We start from the raw sequence: 10,070 nt of genomic DNA on the forward strand, positions 1-10,070 counted from the left end.
GTGCAGAACCGTGTAGCCTTAGGACTGCATGTGTTTCAGGTCCATGATCGTTTCTCTCTTACCAGTACCTTCTTGGTACTGACCCCAGACATTAGAACAATACTTCAGAATTCATGCCACAGGTGATTCACGTAAAATGTTTCAAGGAACATCTGAGAGAGAAATTGGAAAGCATGCCATGGTGTCACTGGTTGGCGTTGAAATTACGGAAAAATTGCTAAAACTGATTGCAGTATCAACCGTCATGCTTATTACAGTACATCGACCAATATCAATGGTGTCTTTTCCATCCCATCCAGCCACTGGTACACTGTTGATTACCCCATAATGATTGACTGACATCACTTGTTTGACATGGAGAGAAAGTCTTAGTGGGAGCAGCACTTTCTGGGGATGGCCTACACTGAAACAGTGATCGTGGGCATGACTGCAATATGAGGAATAAACCGAAATGGGACACATAAACATGTGGTACCATGTCACTGTGGAGGAATCACCTTTGGGCACCGGTAGCTGAGTGGTCAGCGCGACAGACTGTCAATCCTAAGGGCCCGGGTTCGATTCCCGGCTGGATCGGAGATTTTCTCCGCACAGGGACTGGGTGTTTTGTTGTCCTAATCATCATTCTTTCACCCCCATCGACGCGCAAGTCGCCGAAGTGGCGTCAAATAGAAAGAATTGCACCAGGCGGGCGATCTACCCGACGGGAGGCCCTTGTCACACGCCATTATTATTATTACACCTTTGGGCAGCTGTTTGGGAACACCCCACAATGCCGCAAATTCTTCCAGTTTCCATATGTTGTGATGTCTTTCGCATTTATCTCAATAAGAAACACCGCCTCTGTCTTTTATTTCAGTCATCCTGTGTGTTGTGAGAGCAGCAGCATAGTTTACACCATGCAATGTCCACTTTTCCGTGGGAGCCAATGGATCGACACATGTCAATGTTGGTTTACCACCTTAGATAGATCTCGAAGTTGGGACAGAAAAACAAAATGCATGGGTATGTACAAAGTTGGATGTGTTACAGCAAATATATATAAAATAAAACTGCTTATGAAAGAACAATGCAGGGACCCTCTCTTGCGACTGATAGTCTGTGGGATATGGTCCTCCTACATTACGAGTGATGAAACTTTACGCTAGTCTTTGCAAGCTATTTCAATCACTGGCCACCTGCTCCAGTAGACCAAATCCTGTATATTTAATGGGATCACCACATGTGCTCGATATCAGCATGCAGATGGTATTTCTTTCCCAATATAAGGGAAGAGGGGGACACGGTAATATTTTATCGAGTTCTCTACAGGGTGACTTTAGCAGGGATTTTATAGTTCATAATTGCTCTGTTGGATAGTATAAAATAACGAGGATAGAGAGAATGTTTGTGTGACGGACATGAATGCACCCTGACAGATGCAGATCTCCTTTGGACTTCAGTACCTTTATGTAGTTCAGAGATGCATCGCAATGCAGTAACAAAGTCCTAATCCTTCTTCCAGTTCTCGTATGATGTGGAGTCCTCCTAGTTTTCCCGATACGAAACACCACCATAACTGCTTGTACTGTATTTCTCTACTACCTCGTGTTGCAGAAGAAAGCTTCATTTGGCTCTGGCCCTATACACTATACAATGTTGGTGGAACTATTAAAAACTGTACCCATTTCCACCGAGTCATCAAACGTGGTTCTGTCGCATTAATTCAGCTCACCCCATTTCTCAATGGATGCAGAAGGTGGTAGACATAGCGATCTCCGACTTCTTCTCAGTTCAGAGTTTGAGGAACAATTACAAGATGCAGAGGGACTGTCTACAACCACATTGGAGTTTTACCGTATGGGATCCTTAACAGATAGGTTCGAAAAACAAAAGTGACTCGTTTCAATATATGAGAGTGTCACAAATATGAGTCACCAGTAGCTGTAATCATTAAAAGATACCTCCATATGATCAAACGCAAGTATGTGGTTGAATGGAGAGACTTGATTTCAAATCACTGACAATATTTCTACCAGAAAGTGTAACTATATCGGCGACTCTTGTGTGTGTCTGTAGAACAAAGACCGCTTTTTATGCAGGGTGACAATAACATAGTCATTGCGATCGTGTTTTTAATAGTGCACTCCTTGCGCAAAATATGTGATCCCGCCGGGGTAGAATCCTTCTGTGGTCAGCTTCAAACGTCAGTTCTCAATAGTGTTCTTCGAAAAGAACATCGTCTTCTCTCCAGGGGTTTCCATCTGAGCTACCTGGTGAGTATAATTCGACTGCTGGAAAAAAATTACTCGCCATACAGAGTAACTCTCATGATCAATTTAATTAATTAGTCCATCAATTTGGTATCAACGACGTGTCACATGGCGAGTGGAAGTGATGGCTATGGTACAACAGAGATGATTCTTGAGATGGAGCGGTAATCAAACGTTTTTTTCGTTGTGGCGATATCTTTTAACGAAATTTCAACCTCCCACCTATACAGGGAGAGATGACTGTCGTAATAAAATCGGATTTATTACCGAATTTATAGTGTGATACGTACTATAAACCTGATATTTACAACTTCTCTGTGCTGTTACCTTAAGTGACATTGTACGTGGCGAGGCATTTTGTTACTTTAAGGGCGTTCAAAACTAAGGAGGCGTTTTCTGATAGAGGTAGATCTTAGCACTCCATCATGATCCAAAAATGAGTTTAATATTCTAGCCCTGTGATGCATGACATAACAAATAGTATGCTCATTATAATAGATTTTTTCTACCTCATGAGAAAATATTTAGAGGAAATGTAGCCTATTTTCACAACAAGTAACAATACTTTACCGATGCGAAAAAGCATGGAAGCCCTGATTTATTCTGTCTTCGAAAATAACTTGTATACAGGGTGTTACAAAAAGTTACGGCCAAACTTTCAGGAAACATTGCTCACACACAAAGAAAGAAAATATGTTATGTGGACATGTATCCGGAAACGCTTACTTTCCATGTTAGAGCTCATTTTATTACTTCTCTTCAAAGCACATTAATCATGGAATGGAAACACACAGCAACAGAAAGTACCAGCGTGACTTCAAACACTTTGTTACAAGAAATGTTCAAAATGTCCTCCGTTACCGAGGATACATGCATCCATCCTCCGTCACATGGAATCCCTGATGCGCTGATGCAACCCTGGAGAATGGCGTATTGTATCACAGCCGTCCACAATACGAGCACGAAGAGTCTCTACATTTGGTACCGGGGTTGCGTAGACAAGAGCTTTCAAATGCCCCCATAAATGAAAGTCAAGAAGGTTGAGGTCAGGAGAGCGTGGAGGCCATAGAATTCGTCCGCCTCTACCAATCCATCGGTCACCGAATCTGTTGTTGAGAAGCGTACAAACACTTCGACTGAAATGTGCAGGAGCTCCATCGAGCATGAACCACATGTTGTGTCGTACTTGTAAAGGCACATATCCTAGCAGCACAGATAGAGTATCCCGTATGAAATCATGATAACGTGCTCCATTGAGCGTAGGTGGAAGAACATGGGGCCCAATCAAGACATCACCAACAATGCCTGCCCAAACGTTCACAGAAAATCTGTGTTGATGACGTGATTGCACAATTGCGTGCGGATTCTCGTCAGCCCAGACATGTTGATTGTGAAAATTTACAATTTGATCACGTTGGAATGAAGCCTCATCCGTAAAGAGAACATTTGCACTGAAATGAGGATTGACACATTGTTGGATGAACCATTCGCAGAAGTGTACCCGTGGAGGCCAATCAGCTGCTGATAGTGCCTGCACACGCTGTACACCGGGCGAGGTGGCGCAGTGGTTAGCACACTGGACTCGCATTCGGGAGGACGACGGTTCCATCCCGTCTCCGGCCATCCTGATTTAGGTTTTCCGTGCTTTCCCTAAAAGCGTTTCAGGCAAATGCCGGGATGGTTCCTTTGAAAGGGCACGGCCGATTTCCTTCCCTAACCCGAGCTTGCGCTCCGTCTCTAATGACCTCGTTGTCGACGGGACGTTAAACACTAACTACCACCACCACACGCTGTACATGGTACGGGAACAACTGGTTCTCCCGTAGCACTCTCCATACAGTGACGTGGTCAACGTTACCTTGTACAGCAGCAACTTCTCTGACGCTGACATTAGGGTTATAGTCAACTGCACGAAGAATTGCCTCGTCCATTGCAGGTGTCCTCGTCGTTCTAGGTCTTCCCCAGTCGCGAGTCATAGGCTGGAATGTTCCGTGCTCCCTAAGACGCCGATCAATTGCTTCGAGCGTCTTCCTGTCGGGACACCATAGTTCTGGAAATCTGTCTCGATACAAACGGCTATTGCCCCGTGCTGATCCATACATCAAATGGGCATCTGCCAACTCCGCATTTGTGAACATTGCAATGACTGCAAAACCACGTTCGTGATGAGCACTAACCTGTTGATTCTACGTACTGATGTGCTTGATGCTAGTACTGTAGAGCAATGAGTCGCATGTCAACACATGCACCGAAGTCAACATTACCTTCCTACAGTTGGGCCAACTGGCGGTGAATCGAGGAAGTACAGTACATACTGACGAAACTAAAATGAGCTCTAACATGGAAATTAAGCGTTTCCGGACACATGTCCACATAACATCTTTTCTTTATTTGTGTGTGAGGAATGTTTCCTGAAAGTTTGGCCGTACCTTTTTGTAACACCCTGTATAAGGGAGGAATCTACATTTCACAGGCGGTTAGGTACAAAGAATGCGCCGACCTGTCTGATATTGCCCATGGCAGCGGGGGGGGGGGGGGGGGGGGGGGGCAGTGGAGTGATCAGTGTGCTGGGTGAGCAGGGGTAGAAGTGGAAGTGTGTATTGCTTAAAAAAAGATTCAAAATGACGGATGTTTGCACTGGATGTATGCATAACATCCGAATGTGGACATTGACGCAGCATGTGGGCATCAGGAGATGAGCGCGAGGGATGGGCGAGTGTTTCAGAAATCTCCAACATCTAGCCATGACAACTATTGCTATGGACTCGATCGTGGTTTAAGTGTGTCATGTTTAGTGTTTCTCAGTACATTGCAGTGGACTCTCTCTTGCAGTGGTATTTGCTGTTGTCTCTATCCTATCACGCAGTAGACTTTTCCTCCTTCAGAATATAGGGGAGAGAATTTAGGAATTTTTTAGCGCTTTAAAAAGCTTGTCATGGTGTCAAGTTCCCGATTGATAATGATCTCTGACATCTAGCCATGACAATCTGTTACTACGGACTGTCTCACAGTTTAAATGTGTCGTGTTTAGTGCTTCTCAGTACATCACGATGGATTCTGCCTTGGAGAGGTATTTGTTGTTGTTACTATCCCATCACATGATAGACTCTTCCTCCTCCTGAATGTAGCAGAGAGGACCAGTTTAGGAATTCTATAATGCTTTAAAAACCCAGTCGCAACGTCAAATTTCCGATTTATCAATTTATTGTTTCCAATAATTGTACTGCAAGCACGCATGTGTTCGGTACGGACAGGCATGGCCTGCACGGATTCGGGTCTCTCTCACGGCTGTTGTGGATAAGACTATTCTGCAGCCGGTGGACGGCGCGAGCCTCGCGATCGCTAGTTTGTGTGACCGGTAGGATTTCTTTTCACCAGGTATGTTTAGTGGGAACGTTGTGGGAGAGGGTGTTTCTGCTCTCAAACGTCGATGCGTATAAGACCTCGGATATATTTAGTGTTACGATCTATTTGTGGTGGAAATTTCATTACTTGATTTGCACAATGTTTGTGTGCGATAGTCAAACGTTGTATAGGGTAGTGCAAACGGATTATTTCACTCTATTTTTCATATCTAAATTGCGTCAGCTCTCCCTTTGTCTTCAGCATTAGCCAATAGGAACACTGTATCCTAAGGAGAGGTGAAAACATATGTCTGCATGTTTCGAGACGTTGGTTCACACAGACAAACAGGGGGAGGCCTTTTGAGAGAGACAGGGACAGGAAGTGAGTCTGGAATTTCCAGATCAGCAGAACGCTGCCACTTGATGATTTGTTTGGGGGCCGCGATATTAAAGGCGGCCGATATGCGGTCCGTGGTCGGTGGTATTTAGTAACGTGGTCTGTAATTAGGACTTTGGGAGGTTTTGACCTTCGTGGCGGTGGCCTGACGATAGACACAAGTACGGGAGACCTCAAACTGTGGCTGCTATACCGCACTTCTTTCTATTCATGACCTATAGACCACTTTTGCAGGGTTTAACTATATGACTGCTGTATGTTTCTCGATCTGCACGAGATAGTTTGTCGCTGAGATTCTAGTCATTTGTCCATCTGCAGAAAGTGGCGTTGGTTTTCTAAATACGTCATTAACTTTGAGATATCTAATTGTTCTGATTTTCCCATCTGAGCTTAGATACCAGTGTGCTTCGATAAGTGAGGAAGCAAATGTAAATTAAGCCCACTCAGCATTTTCATACGTGATGGGAATAAAAAAGCACTGCAGTTGTTTAAATATTCCATGCTGCCATGTCACCCACAAATTGTTTAGATAAACAGTATTCCATACACTGAAATAGATTCCCCGCCAAATGGCCAATCAACTGAGTCTTTTTCCGCCAATTTCCTGGTGGGGGAGGGGAGGATGAGGACTGCGGCTTTCCCAGAGGGGGAGGAGTTTAAACAATTTAATTAATTAGTCAATCAAATTGATATCAAAAGGATGCTTGTGTTGGTGAGGGGAGCTTCCAGAGAGGAGTGGAGGAGGAGGGGTAAGGGGAGGGGTAGGGGTGACATGGGAAACCACTTAACCAAACAGTAGGTTAAAGAAATGTCAATAAAAAGGACAGATTATCCCTAGGGGGTCATAATCCTCTTAGCAGAACAATGGGTTAAGGACCTTGAGAACAATGTATACTGGCCCCTGAATGTTTGAAACCCACGTTAACAAATTGTCCTCGCACCTCTGTTGAACTATTACGCACACACACACACACACACACACACACACACACACACGCACACACACTGTAAAAGTGATATTATGTGAAAGCCCTACATTATCATCATCATTATCATGCTGCTGTGACAGGATGGCTAGAATCTGAACATACAGGGTGATGTGTATCTGCAAACCCTCAGATGCTGGTGATGCTGGAAACAGCATGGGAGCCATGACATTAAGTGATCCTGAAACAGCAAGAATGATACTAAGTATGTATGAAAAAATTCAAACACTTGCACATGTACAGAGAGAGACATAACATCACCAGGATCCTGAGCTGCTACAGTCACATCAGGCTCCTGTGATGGCGCACCCACAGGGCTTGCCCTTAAAGTATTATCATTCAACAGCCCTAAAATAACAATGTAACTGTTAGTAAGTATTCAAAATACAGACACACATTCACATATAGAAATGATAACATAATGCAACTTCTATAGATTATTTGAATGTCCATTAGCAGTGGTATGATGAGGATGTCCTGTATGCTTTAAAGGAATTTTTATATTGTTATTGCTGTTTAATGCAGTTGTGTGACAAATTGATTTTCGATGTATGTTTATTGCCTGTTTATCACGTATATAAACAAAAATGTAAAAAAAAATAGTGTAGGGATGAGAGAGTGTGAATTGTTTGTGATATTTCTGTTGTACCACATTAATAACTCAGGAGGGAAACATTGCTTGGTTTGTGTCAGTTATTTGTTTGTGTGGGGATTTAGTTGCTGGGTTAAAATTTCTGTGGGATTTCTATTTTATTTTTCTTTAGGTTTTCAAAAAAATTATTTCTCCTGTTTGTGAAAAAACATTCTACTGGGCTATCTTTGATGTCATAATGTATCGAAACTGTACTCCTTACTTATTCCTGGCTTCTGGAAAAACTTGGAGCCATACATTGAAGTAGCATCGTCTTGCCGCATAATGGCAGCAAGGACCCAGTGCTTGTGTTCATGTGCCATCATGGTGTGTGCAGCAGACTCAGTATTGAGCTGTTGCATGCAGTCACATCAAGGGTAAGTTGTAATGGAATGTGGTAGAAAATGGAATTAACAGTTGAAAGTGATATCTCAGTTTGTAAAAGAAAAGTATTTAAGTAATTTAGTTCTTTCACAGAAGGAGATTGGGGCTAATTAAGAGATTTAGGGTTGATACAGTATTATGTCTCAAAATCAGTAATTTTTGTGGAGAGACATATTGAAAGTAGAAAGTAAATGAAAGGCGTCCTCGATCAGTGATTCTCTTTTTAATTAATGAGAAATAGCATAACTGTTAAACGAGACTGGATGAGTGTAGGCTTTGTTAGAGAAGCGTATTATGTCCAAAAGGAACAATAAACCAAAGTAATTTCACTTGTAATATTATTATTTCAAAGAGACATTTTTCATTCTTTAACTGAATAACTTCAATATTCGGAGTGTATAAGAGGCACATATTCGTATCAGGCATATCGTCAGGTTTATTTCACAACAAAGCATGTTCTCTTTGTAAAGCTTACATACTTGAATGTGATAGTCCTATAGCCACAAGAATAAACAAGAAAAGACATTAAGAAGACAAACTAGGAGACATTTTATTCTGAGGACAGAGAGTTTGGCGAGCAGACTCAACACTCTCTCTTAGAATCAGTGGACATATGATTACCACTTACATCGATATCTACAGAATACTTAAAGAATAACTTGTGGACATTAGATTCCAAACGTCTATTCCAGCAGATGTATGTACTCTCTGCTACTAAATATTTTAATTGTTTCAGGGAAGTCCTCTGTTGTGACAACATGATCTCCCAGCATTACTGACGATGAGTGCACATTGCTGTGGAACAAATCAGAAATATGGACTGACGTATCACATAGTTGATACCATTCATCGGCTGATAACATCATTTTAGCTTAACAAAGTTGTGGAGTTTCTAATACAACCACCTCATGGAACTCCTAGTCGGATATCTTACTGACACTGATCAGTTTACAGCCTCTGTTGCTTAAACTGTAGCTAACATTAAAAAATGTAATCACCACATCATGCTGCTTCTTCAGCTCACCTGCTGCTGCTGCTCTGCAACTCGACATCTTAGCCCTCTGCCCATTCTCTCACGACTGGATAAGATATTCACTGATTACTGTTTATCACATTATTTGCAGCAGTGTATACAACTTAGAAAAGAAAACTATAAAAGACGACACGCTGGCCTATACTGCCAATTCATATATAGAATGAATAAGGAATTGATCATTTGTGGACCGAATGTGCTTGTCATTAACTCAAGTGAGGGCAGTGAGTGGATACTACAAGTCAGGTCTGCTGATGCGTCGAGCATTACATCGCTGCTTCAGGAGAACAGTGACTGCTCAGTTCGTATGTATTCAAGAAAACGACTTAACTTAAACGTTCTGAATATGTTATGACGGTTCAACTGGAGGGTTATGGATGCCAAGATGACGACAAGTGAATCGCCACCGTCGTGTTCAGGTGACTGAAATCACGAAATATTTGTAAAATGCCTTTGCACAATAATAGGAAACTTACTGAAAGAAGTAACAGTTTGAATGCTGCAAAACTTTTATCTGTTTCCACACAGCTTATTCTTCTGTATGTGATATTTAACATGTATTTAAGCTACTGCCTCAAGTGTTTAAAAAAGATGTTTTTCTTTCTATGTCTGCGCCCCACTATAAACATTATAATGTGGAAGCTGCATTGAAGGATCTCCTGCCATTAAACTGCATTGTGTTGGTTTTAAAATGGAAAATAATAATAAATGATTTTTTTCCTGTTGTTGTGGTCTTCAGTCCTGAGACTGATTTGATGCAGCTCTCCGTGCTACTCTACCCTGTGCAAGCCTCTTCATCTTCCAGTACCTACTGCAGCCTACATCCTTCTGAATCTGCTTAGTGTATTCATCTTTTGGTCTCCCTCTACGATTTTTACCCTCCACGCTGCCCTCCAATACCAAATTTGTGATCCCTCGATGTCTCAGAACATGTCCTACCAACCGGTCCCTTCTTCTAGTCAAGTTGTGCCACAAGCTCCTCTTCTCCCCAATCCTATTCAATACCTCCTCATTAGTTATGTGATCTACCCATCTAATCTTCA

Source organism: Schistocerca nitens, chromosome 3, assembly GCF_023898315.1.
Source record: "Schistocerca nitens isolate TAMUIC-IGC-003100 chromosome 3, iqSchNite1.1, whole genome shotgun sequence".
Classification (NCBI taxonomy): Eukaryota; Metazoa; Arthropoda; class Insecta; order Orthoptera; family Acrididae; genus Schistocerca; species Schistocerca nitens.